Source organism: Triturus cristatus, chromosome 6, assembly GCF_964204655.1.
Source record: "Triturus cristatus chromosome 6, aTriCri1.1, whole genome shotgun sequence".
Taxonomy (NCBI): domain Eukaryota; kingdom Metazoa; phylum Chordata; class Amphibia; order Caudata; family Salamandridae; genus Triturus; species Triturus cristatus.
In genome coordinates this window covers 349,552,558-349,567,164 of record NC_140589.1, presented here as the reverse complement: position 1 = coordinate 349,567,164, position 14,607 = coordinate 349,552,558, and positions in this window count along the sequence as shown.

Genomic DNA, 14,607 nt, shown 5'->3' with positions numbered 1-14,607 from the left:
TCCTTACATGTACTTGGAGCTTGGTGCTGCCTACATACATAAGATTGCAGCTACATCGGAGGATGGAGACCGCGAAGTCAGTCCTACAGGTGTACTTGTGTTGTAAAGTGATGGGCTTATTGCAGAATTTGGCAATTACTTGGGTGGCGTTTACACCAAATCTACAGGCTCTACAGGAGTTACACTTGTGGAAGCTCTTAACATCAGAGAGCCAGTTGGATTTATTCCTGACCTCAGGGCTACATTTGACAAGAGCATCTCTCATGGAGAATGCTCTGCGGTAGGTGACAGTCGGTCTATTGGCAATCATAGGGCCGAGAACTGGGTCAGTTTGGACAATGCACCAATGTCGGTTAATGATGGCCTTAATGGCTCGCTCCTCTCTGCTGTAGGTGATAATCAGACCGGTGTCTACAGTGCCCCTGCCTTCATCATCAGTGTTGTTATTACTGCAGTCTGACTCAGTAAGAGGCTTGGGAGCTAGGAATGTATTTCTAGCTACTGAGTTGGCCCTGGTTCTGGCTTTGTGGAGTGATGCTGGGCTGTAACCTCTGGCTACGAAGCAAACGTGTGCCTCATCCTGACAGTTGTTAAGGTCAGATTATGAGCTACATATTCTCCTCAACCGGAGCATCTCCCCATAGGGTATGCTAGCTATAAGATGTTTGGGATGATAGCTAGTGGCATGGAGTGTAGAGTTAACTGCAGTGATCTTGCGGTGAAGTTTGGAATGTAATTCACCTTTTTCAATGTACACAGTAACATCAAGGAAATCAATCTCCCTTTCGCTGCGGTTGGCATTAAACACTAGGTTAGAGGTGTTGCAGTTAATAGATTTGACAAATTCCTGGGCTCCTTGCAATGGAACCATTCCATTCAACAAAGACGTTGTCATCATAACAGAGCCAACTGAAAATGCTACTACTCCAAGCCTCCCTGTAGTCGACCCTGAGTACATGTTCTTCCCACCAGCCAAGATGCAGGCAAGCATAGCTGGGAGAAAAACAGGCTTCCGTGGCAACGCCACACTTTTGTTGGTATACAGTTCTGTCAAACAGAAAATAGTTATTGTTGAGGCACCATTTGATCATAAACAGTAATAGAGCATTGTGACGAGAATGTGTAATCGGATGTCCCTGTAAAAATCTTTCACATGCCCGTAGGCTATCGCAGTGATTAATACTTGTATACAAGGACGTAATGTCTGTTGATGTTAGGATGTAGTTTTCATACCCCTGTATGCCCATAATCTTGTTCAGGAAGTCACTGGTGTCACGCAGGTATGAAGGCAAAGATACAACAAAATCTTGTAAATAAAAGTCCACGTATTTGGACATATTTTCACAGAGGTTATTACATGCTGAGATGATAGGGCGCCCGGGTATGGGTGAGGTGCCCTTGTGTATTTATGGAAGAAATATAATATAGGCATAGTTGGTGAATCGTGGTGGAGGAAAGAAAGTTCATCCTTGCTAATCAGCGCCTCCATCTTGTAGCTGTAGAGTTTCTTTTTTAACGAGGCTCTGCTTTTGTTGTACTCCACTAAAGTAGTTTCCTTATAACATGTAATGTCGCATAAGTGTCTTTGTGCTTTGGCCATAGGACAATATTGCCCTCTTTGTCGGATTTGTACACAACTATTTGGTTATTACTGCATAGTTTTTTAATGAGGGCAAATAGGTGTCTATTGTGGTTGCGAGAACTTTTGTGTTTGCTCTTGTGGTATAGTTCTTTAAGATCTTCTTTGACAACATCATTGAAAGTATATATCGCGTCCTTTGGCATCATAGGTATAAACGTGGAGGGGGGCTTGAATGGACTGGTTATTTTGACAGCTGTGTTCAGTCCTTCATCACGCAAGAGCTGGGTGGTAGTGACAGGGGTATGCTCAGATTCAAGTTCACTCATTGTTTTAATGGTAGTGATGTCGTGGACAGTAAGGTTGCTGGTTGTATCAGCTGGGACGGGTGAAACAGTGCTTGGAGGAGTGTTAGAGTGCTTGGTTTTAAAGAATTTGATCAGCTTAAGTTTCCGTATGAATTTGTAGATATCTACACCTGTATTGCTGTAATTAAAACAACTTTCCACACAGTACATGAGACCCAAAGAAAGGAGCTGATTCTCAGCTTTCGTGAGAGCAGTGTCAGTAAGATTAATCACTGTGTTGGCGTTGTCCTTCATTATCGACACCAGTTGTTCTGTCTCCTGTTTAACCTTGTATCGTTTGTGTTTCCTCCTTTCGCGCCTTCTTTTGTTGTGCCGGTGTCTTGTTTCTTTGGCGGTCGTGGGCGCAGTGTTTGGCGCCGATCCAGTCTTAAAAAATCAAGCTCCCCCGTGAGTTGGTGTGTCACGACCCTCTTCAGAGTCAGTGCCACTGCCCATTGCAGAGCTGAGATCGGACAGGGATGAGGCATCTGACATCACATTGCCAACCTGTGCCCCCTGCATGGTTGTTGTAGGTTTGTTAATCCATTGGCGTTTCACAGTGTCAAACTTACGTGCAATTGTGAAGATTTCCCCGGTCTCGTAGTCTGATTGGTCCCGGGCAAATTTGAACGCTTTTCTTGTCTTAATAATTTCTTCTTTGCTTTTTAGTCTTGTGGTGATCTATTCGAGTCCTTTGGTGATGAGATCTTGGTGATTATATATATATATACATATAATAAGCTAGCTGAGAGCATATTTTCTGTAAGTTCACATTATCTTTCTCAGTCATGTGAGAATGAAGTCTGACATTCTCAGTAAAACATGTACATCCAACAAGGGCAGAGACTGTCAGTTGATTCCTTTGTGTTCTACTGCAGCTTTCCAGAGTGTTCTAAAGAACAACTAGAGCGCTAACAGTCCTACTTATGAAAAAAGTATGGCACACCTGAAGCCATCTTGATTGGAATAAAGTGGTAGCACTTAAAACATTTAATTTACAAAATGAGGGGGTTCATTTTGCCATAGAAATTATGATTCGTGCTGCAGAAAGAAAAATTAGGGCACATTTAGACTTCTCAAATCCTCTTCTATGTCATAAACACATTCTGACATGCAGACTGAAACATGCACTTTGAATACCAGCAGCAGACTTCCCTGGTGAGCAGTAGCTTTACTACAGTGATCTAATGTGAAACTAGAGTGCTAACATTCAGAATTTATGGCAAATGTGTGACACATCTGAATGCCTTCTTGATGGAACTAAGTAAAAAACTGAAAGTATTTCCTACTGAGGCGACTGCAGTAAATGAGGAAATTAGGAAACTTCATAACAAATAAATCTCCCAAGATGGCCACCAGAGACAAAAGAGCCCAAATGTAGCCCGAATATCACCCAGATGTAGCCCAAGTATAGCCCAATGACAGAATGTCCCAGAGTGTTCTAACGAACAACTAGAGGGCTAACAGTCTTACTTATGACAAAAGTATGGCACACCTGAAGCCATCTTGATTGGAATAAAGTGGTAACACTTAAAACATTTAATTTACAAAGGAACAAAATGAGGGGGTTCATTTTGCCATAGAAATTATGATTAGTTCTGCAGAAAGAAAAATTAGGGCACATTTTGACTTCTCAAATCCTCTTCTATTTCATAAACAAATTCCGACATGCAGACTGAAACATGCACTTTGAATACCAGCAGCAGACTTCCCTGGTGAGCAGCACAAATATCACCCAGATGTAGCCCACATGTAGCCCAATGACAGAAGTGTGCAAAACACCTATTTTTTGTGTATTTGCAGTTTTATATAGTGCAGACTTGTCAGGTATTGGAATGTTTTACATGAGCATTGGTTACATCACACAAGATCAAATTCATTTTGGTTGTAGACATGGGGAGATTAAGTGATTTGACCACAATCACAGAATGGTGCAACATTTAATCAAGTGGTCAACTGGATAAAAAAACATAAAGATTACAAATAATTTAAAAGTTCTTTGTCGCTATTTGAAAACTCAGAAAATATGTCCTCATTTTAGTTTTTTTAGAGCACTAACCATAAGTTTGATGCAAATAAGACCCTCTCATATATGTAATTTCTAAAGGAAATACTCTAGATATTACAGTTTTGATTACATCAAGATGACGTCAGGCGTTCCACACTTTTGTGAAAAATATAGAATGTTAGCAATCTAGTTGTTCATTGGGATACTGTTGAGAGGCAGAGGCCAGGGGCACGGACTCTGAAAATTGAAGGCAGGTAGGAGAGTGCAGAGGCAACAATTTGACCACACTGGGCAGGCAGGAAGGGCAGTGGCAGCACAACAGACTATGGAGGGCAGTGGAAAGGGGGGCAGGGGCAACAAACCAACAATACAGGACTGGCAAGAGAGGCTGTGGCAATATGATAGACCATTGTGGGCAGAAGGAAGAGGCAGTGGTAGTACAACCATACATGCCAACAGACCCGTTTCAGCCAGGAAACGTCCAATGTGTTTAAACTCAAATGGGCTTTATTTGATCTATCTCCTGTCTACAATCTCCTCTTTTTCAATGTAACTCAAAGGGGAAAATCAATACCCCAGTTTTTTTTCAAAATCTCCCTCTTACCAAGTTCAAAATGTTCGCAAGTATGGTACATTGAATCATGGTAGGCAGGAGGAATTGGGGTAGGGACATGGACTCGGATAACAGAGGACAGGAGGGACATGGAGAGGTGCACCAAACTAACCCTACAGGGCAGGCATCAGGGTTTGCAGCAGCACAATACACCACACAGCGCATGCGGGACGGGAGGGCAGCACAACAATCCATAGAAAGCAATAGGGAGGGGACAGGACCATGCACAAGGACAACAGAGAACAGATGGGAAAGAGGCAATGGTAGCTAGCTGACCATAATGGACAGACAGGAGAGAAAGCTGCAGCATAACAGACCATAAAGGGCAGGAGGGACGGATCAGGGGCATTACAATGGAACAGACAAGCCAGGAGGGAGGGAATAGGGGGTCTGCACATGGAAACAGAGGTCTGGGGGCAAGGTGGCAGGGCAGGAGCAGCAAGATGACCATGGAGGTTAGGCAGGATGGGCACTAGAAACAAGACACACCATGGAGAGCAACAATGAGACTATGGTGGCATACACACAGACCATGGGGGGAAGGTGGGAGGGGTCAGGGGCAGCTAGCTGACCACACAGGGAAGGTGAGAGGGGCCATGGCAGCACAGAAGACCATGCATGGCAAGCAGGAGGGTTAGTGGCAGCACAATGGCTATGATAGGCAAGAAGGAGGGTGCAGGGGCATGCACAAAGGACCATGGAGGATAGAAGGGAGGGTCAGGACCTGGGCACAGACAAGAGAGTTCAGGGGCCTCACAACAGACCGCGCGGGGCAGGCAGGAGGAGCAGTTGCAGCACAACAGATCAGGGAGGGTAGAAGGGTGTGGCAGTAAAATGGACCATGGAGGACAGGAGGAAGGGGATAGGGGCATGGCATGTGGACAGGCAGGGTGGAGGTGGCAGGGACAGGTTACAGTCATCTGACAATGCTAGGCAGGTGGGAGGGGAGTGGCAGCTCAACAGAACACTCAGAGTAGATAGGAGTGGCAGGTCCATGGAACATAGTGGGCAAAAAGGATGGAGCAGGGGCATGCACAAAGACATCGGAGGGCAGGGGGAAGGAGAATAGGGGCAGCAAGCTAAGCACAGAGGCTAAGCAGGAGGTCAATGATGGGCCATAGAATTGGGCAATGGATGGCAGGAGGATTGGACTGGTACATCATGCTAAATGGAGGGCAGTGGCAGCACATCAGACCATGGATGGCAGGAGGGAGGAGGCTAGTCCATGGATTCAGACAACAGAGGATAGGGAGGAGGTGGATGGGGCAGCAAGCTAACTGTTCAGAGAAGGTGGGTATTAGGAACTTTATTGTTTTTAAAATGTGTGTCTGTGCGAACTACTTAAAATATGAACAAGTATGCAGCATAATCTCACTTTTAATCAGGAAGAAGAGGACGTTTGTGACTGTGACTCCGGGCTCACTTGGCAGAAACACCCCCTGACCCTCCACCCCCATCGCAAAATGTAATGCCCGTGAAAAGGGTAGGTGGACGCAGTGTTATATAGAACATAGTCCTGAGAGCACGATTGAAAATGAAAACTATATGTAGTATATGGTATAAACTATGCACCAAAAAGTGTGATACAAGATGAACCGGGGCGTGAAATATAATATGCAATACATTGTGCGCAATGACAGATTCATTGGAGAGCGCGAGATAGCACAGGCACTAGCGCGTGCTATGCGATATGCGCCTTGGAGTGTAATATGCACAGGGTAGTGTTGTGTAACCTAACTAGTCTCTAAAGTTGTAATATAAAATATGTGCTGGGGAGTGTAACGTTGCATATGCACTGTGACAAAGATATGGATCCCAGATTGTAATATGTATGGCATAGCACTGTGTGTTATAACATACACATCGAGGAAGGCACGTTAGATGGGGCAATATAACCTGTGCGAAGGCAAGTGTGGCATGACATATTCACGGGGTGGTGTTACAGTGCACATGGGCTAGAGTGTCATAGCATACGCACTAGCTGGTGGAATACAACACAGAGGTGTGAGGCAATCGGCGGGCACTGGTGGGTGTAACACAGCATTGGGCTCAGCCAGGAGCACGCTGTGACTCTCAAGTGAGGTTTGTCTCCTTTCCAGAGAGTAAAATAAAAAGTATTACACATCCGGCGGTGGATGTGTTCTTTATTAACCGTGAGGGGGGTTTCTTGCATAGTTTGGTCGAAGTTTTGTCGAATCCCCTTTGAATGGCTTGGTGTGCGTGTATATTAAAAGTGCCCGTCAATAGCTACCCATGTTTGTATAAATAAACGACAAGGGTGTCTACTTGGAGAGTGCCCACCGGCGGGGGCGCCGGGATTAGGCACGGTAGGGCGTCAGACACGTCAGAGCTTCACTAGCGGTGTAAATACATTCCATGTGGATTCATTCTATGCATAGTCGCCTTTTAATGAATATCACGCAAATCGTCATGGTGATAGGTACATACGGTTTGTCCAGCATGTCCTAGGTGTTTCTATAAATATATCTATTTTTAAAATAATAAAAAACAAAGGCCGGCCCCGGGGGATGGGGTCCCCGGAGCCATAAGTGGCCTGAGGAGGGGGGCAACGCAGCCCCCTCCTAAAGAATTTAAATTTTAAAAAGGCCATGACCCGGGGGTTGTGGTCCCCGGGGCCGATTAAGGCCTTGGGGGGGCCAAATTTATTTTTTTCAACAAAAAAAATTAGGGTGCAGGCCCTGGGGGATGGGGTCCCCAGGGCCAGTAAATTAGAAAAAGAAGGGGGGCCACACAGCCCTCCTTCTTAAAAAAATAAAATAGATAAAAGACCGGCATCGCGCTGGAGGCCACTCCCCCTCCTTGCAGCACTCTGCAAACGCGCCCCCTGGCCAGTTGTAAGTTGGGGAATTAATTCCCCTTCAATACTGAGGGTCCCTGAGGGCCAACTAGCCCAACAGGTATCTCCAGAGTGCGCCAGGGAGCTGCGTTGCAGACAGGTGTTCTGAGGCCACGCCCCTTTTTACACCTCTATGCAACGCAGCTCGGTGGCGCTTACTGGAGGTACCTAGTGGGCTAGTTTGACCCTAGGGACCCTTAGGATTCAAGGGGACTTAATCTCTCAACTTAGAACGGCCACAGGGCGCGTTTACACAGTGGTGAAGGGAGGGGACGGGCCTGAGGTGACGTGTGCAAACACGCCCTGTGGTGCGTTTTAAGTTGGGGAAATAATTCCCTTTCAATCCTGAGGAACCCTGGAGGCCAACTAGCCCACCAGGTGCTTCCAGTAAGTGCCACTGCTCTGCGTTGCAGAGAGGTGGTGCAGGCCGTGCCCCTTTTTACACCTTTCTGCAATGGCGCTTACTGGACGTACCTAGTGGGCTATTTTGCCCCTAGGGATCCTCAGGATTCAAGGGGACTTAATCTCCCAACTTAAAAAACGGCCACAGGGCATGTATACACAGTGGGGAAGGAAGGGGACGGGGCCTGAGGTGACGTGTGCAAACACGCCCTATGGCGTGTTTTAAGTTGGGGAAATAATTCCCCTTCAATCCTGAGGGCCCCTGGGGGCTAACTAGCCCACCAGGTGCTTCCAGTAAGCGCCACTGAGCTGCGTTGCAGAGAGGTGGTCCAGGCAGTGCCACTTTTTTCACCTCTCTGCAACGCACCTCTGTGGCGCATACTGGAGGTACCTAGTGGGCTAGTTGGACCCTAGGAACCCTCAGGATTCAAATTAACTTAATCTCCCAACTAAAAATGGCCACAGGGATTGTTTACACAGTGGTGAAGGGAGGGGATGGGGCCTGAGGTAACGTGTGCAAACAAGCTCTGTGGCGCGTTGTAAGTTGGGGAAATAATTCCCCTTCAATCCTGAGGGACCCTGGGGACCAACTTGCCCACCAGGTGCTTCCAGTAAGCACCACTCCGCTGCGTTGCAGAGAGGTGGTCTAGGCCGTGCCCCTTTTTACATCTCTCTGCAACGCAGCTCTGTGGCGCTTACTGGAGGTGCCTAGTGGTCCAGTTGGAGCCTAGGGACCCTCAGGATTCAAGGGGACTTAATCTCCCAACTTAAAACGGCCACAGGGCGTGTTTACATAGTGGGGGGGCCTGAGATGATGTGTGCAAACACGCCCTGTGGCACGTTTTAAGAGGTAGTTTTAATCCCCTGCCCTATTATATACTAGGGGCTTACAGAGAAGGTCATGCTGATCACAGGGGGACCCCAACGCATAGTGTTCCCTAGTGTATGTAGGTGTTTTCACTGTATTCGGAGTGTCTTTTAACATAGCACTGGTTCTAGGACTGGTAAGTCAGACTCAGTTACCACCAGTATCCGTCTGAAAAAGTTGAGGGTACAGGATGATTTTGCAACAAGGCTTCCTTCTGCTCTTCTGTTTGTTCTTTCTGCACGTTATCCTTCTTCCTGCACTTTTCTTCGTCTTTGAGGACTTCTGTTGCTTCTTTCTGCATTTCTTTTTTTTCTTTCTGTGCGTTTTTTCTTCTTTCTTCACATGTCCTATCTCTGTAGGCATAGTTAGAAATTAGCATTTAAAAAACCTTTGAAATTCACTGAAAAAACCATAGGTTTCAGGCACGTTATAGTTAGGAATTAGCATTTAAAAAACCTTAGAAATTCACTGAAAAAACCATAGGTTTCAGGGGCGTTATAGTTAGCTGGACTTTTCACTCGTACAAAACCATTGAAATTCCCCTGTTATAGTTAGTTCAGCTAACTATGACTCGCGCGCCCGCAATGCACTGCTGATGACGTCACATATTACATCACTCATGACATGGTCAGTGACATCACTCATGACATCACTGATGACATCTCAAATGACATCATTTGGCTGGTGGGAGGAGCAGGCTCTCAGGGGAACTCATGAACATGTCTTCAATACCCACGTAACTCATTATTGAGCTATATAGACAATGTCTTTATAGTTTGGAAAGGCGATCAAATGAGTGCTAAAAAATTTATAGCAGATATCAACATCAATGACGCTAATTTAAAATTCACGTCACACATAAGCCATTCGAAAGATTACTTTTTAGACACTACAGTGTATGTAATAGAAGGGAATTTGGAAACAAGTCTACATAGGAAACCTACTTCTGGTAATGCAACCCTGCATGCCTTGAGCTCCCATCCAAAACATCTTATAGCGAGCATACCATATGGAGAGCTACTTACACTTAAAAGGATTTGTAGCACAGACGAGGAACTGACCAAATGCACACTAGTCTCTTTAGAAAGATTCAGACAAAGAGGCTATAGTGAGAAAGTGCTAGTAGACGCCAAAAACATAGCAGCGTTAAGATCTAGAGAATCCCTACTGCACAAAAAAAATGATAGCGCAAAAATAGTTCCAGTCTTAGTCCATGAGAGCACCACACCCAGACTGATTACAACCTACAGTCGGCAACGGAGACAAGTAAGAGGCATAATCAATAAAAATGGGCACATTTAAAAAAAAAAAAAATAATGTTTTAGTCCTCATAATACCAACAAAAGGAGCTCTTGATGGGATTCCTCCAATCTATCCAGGCCAAGTATAACTGTGACTGACCCTTGGGGTAAGGCACATGGAATGAAGAGAGGTCTATCCCTTCAAGATATTACCATTCCCTGTTCCCTTCTCCTATTCGCAATTCATGGAAAACCCAATGTTACTTAGGAGGACAGGACCAATGGTACCTTGGCTTAATCATAGGACCAAGTTTTTACTTTTCTCTCCAATCTGACAGAGCAGCCCAAATCTTGTTTTCACTCTTTTGGTCGCAAGCCACATCTAATTCGCTTGTATGAATAATGCTCTTTAAGCAATCAGCAAAGTTCGGAGGAGTTTCAGATTTCCATACTCTACATATTTCCCTCCTCACGAGGATTAACACATAAAACACAAACTTGGCAACAGATGTATTCATAGCATATCCATATGGTAAGCCAAAAAAAATCATATTGAGACTTACTTCCATCTGTTGATTCAATGCATCTTCGAGAAACGCGCATACCTCAGTCCAATACAGCTTGATTCTTGCACATTCCATAAACATGTGAATATCATCAGCTGCAGGGCATTTACACCGAGCGCAGGTATATTCCTTTCCCGTAGCCTTAGATCATTTTTTGGGAGACCAATAAACTCTATAGGCAGTATAGAGGTGATTCCTCCTGAGTGCGGCGGGTTTAACTATTGCCTGCAACATAGAAAAAGAATCTGACCATATTTTTAAAAATTCATTTTCTCCCCCTCTAGCTTCTTTGCCCCAGAGTCTTCTGATCTCAAGTTCCACATCCTCACCAGATTCCAAAAGGGCCCAATACCAAAAGAAAACTTCTCATATACTTGTTTTGGAAACTAAATCAGCCTTCCAGTTTGTTTCATCTTTGCCCCAGATCTGTGCTGCCCACCAAGAAGACAACTGATAAAACTTAAACCTGGTCAACGTCCCGCACGTTAAACTACTTAACGCCTCCCAGTTTAATAACTTCGAATACACTTGGAGGTCTCCCCAGAATCTTATACCTGCCCTCTTTAACGTTTGACAAAGTTGATCCCGGAGGCATTCAGGTGTACCTGGAGAATCCCAGATTGGAGCCTGTGCTGCAAAGTATGGAATTCTCATTCTTCTCCTGATTTGTATCCAAGTCTTTAATGCTGCTCCCAGTATCTTTAATCTAACTATTTTATAGAACTTTGGGTCTCCATACTTATAAAGAAAAAACTCCTGTCCATGCTCTACATCCTTTAACATTGCCTCAAACAATAGGCCTAATGATGAAGAATCCGTTTTATTGGCCAATATTCTACCACGCTATCCTGGGGCTTTTTGTGGCCCAAATGAAGGAACCAATTTTCCCTTGTAATTTAGCGATATCCTCTACCTTAAAAGATAATGGAATAGAGTTAAATAAGAAGGTGATCTTCGGCAAGATTATCATTTTTACCAGGTTAACCCTCCCATAGATGTTTAGGGGGAGGTTAGCCCACCGTGTAAACAAACTTGCAACCTCTTTAGAAACCCTCTTCCAGTTGACTTTGGGGATATCTTCTAGGTTCTGAACTAAATTCATGCCAAGATATCTCATTTGGTTTTTAGTTCCTAAACTACCTTTAACTTGATTCCATTCCATTATTTCTGTATTTTCTTTATTTATTTTATAGCCTGAAACTGCTCCGAACACTTCAGCCTTTTCAAACAGCTGGGGCATGGCTTCTGCAGGGTTTGATGCAAACATAAGCAGATCACAGCCTGAACAAAATTATTAGGAAAGCCAAAATTGTATAGTGTCTCCCAAAGATATGCCCAGTTTACCTGATCAAAAGCCTTTGCAGCATCTATTGCCACAATTGTGAGGGGGAGCTTCTTTACTTCTGCTATATCAATTGCACCCATTACCTGGAAAGTAAGCTCATTCAGCTGCCTCCCTGGTATGAACCCTCTCTGGTCAGGATGAACTATTGTCTTGATATATTTAGTTAGTCTTGTTGCTAAGATACCTGCAAAGATCTTCTGATCTGAATTTAACAGGGATATTGGCCTGTAGGACTCAATCTTCTGAGGTTCCTTATTGGGTTTTAAAATCAGGGACACTGTCGCCTCAGCCCAAGAACTTGGGGTACATTCCCCTTCGAGATATATTTTATTGAAAAGATTTTTTAATACTGGTACCACCTTATCTAACATTCCTAAATATACCTCGATAGGAAGCCCATCTGGGCCAGCTGCTTTGCCCCTGGCCATTTTTTTACATTGTGCCCTGACCTCCTCCTCTGTTATATTTGCTTGCAGAAATAATCTATGATCTTCAGTCAGCTGAGGGAGAGTTATTTGATTTAACCATGCCTTAGCTCTCTCAGGGCCTGATTCAATATCTTCCTTATATAACTCGTTCATAAAAGATCTTGCCTCTTCCCGAATTTCATCCTCATCAAATAGTAGTACCCCTGTCCTTCTATGGGTTAAGCTCTTTATCAAACTCCTTGCCCTATCTGCCCTAGCCTTCCATGCTAAGAGGGAGCTACATTTCTCGCCATTTGCGAAATGCTGGAGTTTACTAACTTTCCACTTATTGATAAGTTTCTTGTCCAGATTTGCCTGATATTCTGCCTGTAAACCTTCCAACTCTTTTTCCAAGTGTAGGACCAAATCCTGGGACACCAGGGACGTCTTCTGTAGGTTCAACTCTTTTTCCTTTATCTTCTTCATTTTTTTTTTTTTCATTTTTTTTTAAAAATATGTTTATTGATTAACCTTGTACAATACTTCAGGAGCACTTCAATCAGGAGCTTCCGCTCACATACCAGTACCCTAATACACAATACTCCTTGTACACTCAAGACTTTTCATGATCTATGGTTTACAGTCAACGGTGTCCGTACACATTGTAAAATCCTGTGATACACCACCCACTAACTGCACCATCTTCTTTTCATAGCAAGATGCAACGTAACAATGCGAATAACAGTGCACTCGGAAGTTCCATATCTCAATAAGATAAAAGTACATAGAATCCTAAAACCTACCCCATGTTACCTCCCCTCCTCCCTCCTACCATGCATCAACTCTAGTTGTGTCCCTCCTGCAGTTTCACCCCTACTAGAAATGTCAGCACTTAGTCTGGCCGGGGAGAGATTTCCATCAAGTCTATGCGCTGTTAGTGTTAACTGTATATTTGGGGGAAGATCTACCATACCAGAGGACTGAGCTGTTATGTAGGACTGAACCATTGTAGAGGACAGACCCGTTGGAGACAGGGTATTTTCAACCCTAGGTGTCTCTGTCATATTATCTTGGCAGACCTTCCTCTCCACTCCAATATCTGTCGTTAGTACAGCAAACCGATTTTCCAATAGGAGGGGTGAAGAGCTCTGCTGAATACCTGGCAGGTGCCCCTTGGATATAGCCGCCTGCTCCATTATTTTAAAGTAAGATTTCAGTGAAGGAGTCGTCCTAACCAATGGGCAATATGACTTAGCGTCTCTCCCTTTTTTTGTATCAGCTGTTTTTATCGTTTTGTTTTCCTTGGGTTTATTGGGAGCACTCCCTCAAAAGTCCAGTCCTCCACAACTAGTTTTTCCTTGTTTTTTAACTCCAGATGTGAACGCAACTGGTATCTATTTTTTTTGGGGGGGATGACCTCCTTTGACGTGCCGAGTAAACAAAAGGTCACTAACCCCCACCAGGGGCTCTTGGGTAGGTTTCACCAGAATATTCGCTGGTAGAGTACTCTCCCCCTGACTTTCTCACTTTTTTGCAGATTGAAGAACAAGGGGAGCATCAGGAGGATCTAAGCGGGAGGAAATGGACTTTTTTTCCATCGACTTCCCCCAAACACCCGTCTTACCGCCTCTAACGCTGACACCGGGTTGGGTGAAGTCTGTGTCCGGAGACCTCCCTCACTTGGATACCGCCGGAATACTGTGCTGGCTCTGCCTTCCACCGCCCCGTAGCCAATCCTGACGGAAGCTGCCTGCGCCCTCCGCCAAAGCATCGTTCGGCGTCCTCCAAACCCACCGTAGACCGCTAGTGCGTCCTGCCCCATACGGCGTCAGCGCGTCAAGATTCCGGGATAGAACTCCGACAGCTCGGCTCAGCTCACAGTGTACAGCATGAAGGAACCGGGGGAGGGAAAACAAAAGAGAGCGGGAGTGTTTCGAGGTGAGAAGGGATTAACTCGAAATATACATTATCTATTTACCCCAAAAAGATCGTGTATGCGGGTAATCCCATTGCCATATGCCGATGTTTTGCCTCGCTGTGCCGGGAGCTCCCGCGACCGGCGTCAGCCCGCCGCCATGTTCCTCCGATTGTCCCCCCCAAAAATGGGCCCATTTTATTGACGGATGGGGTATTGGCACCTGATTTGCCTTCTGCTCCAATACTTACCTTTAGAAGAGCAAAGTTAATGAGAACTGAATTGGTAAAAAGTAGCCCGAAAATTGCGCTAAGCACCACATGGTTAATACCAAAACAGAGGGTTTTTAAATGTTCATCATGCAGGGCTTGCAAATTCGGAGCTAACACAACACACTATACAGTACCATTTAGTCCAATCAAGAGAGAAATCAAAGGCCACTATACTTGCCGCACTGAC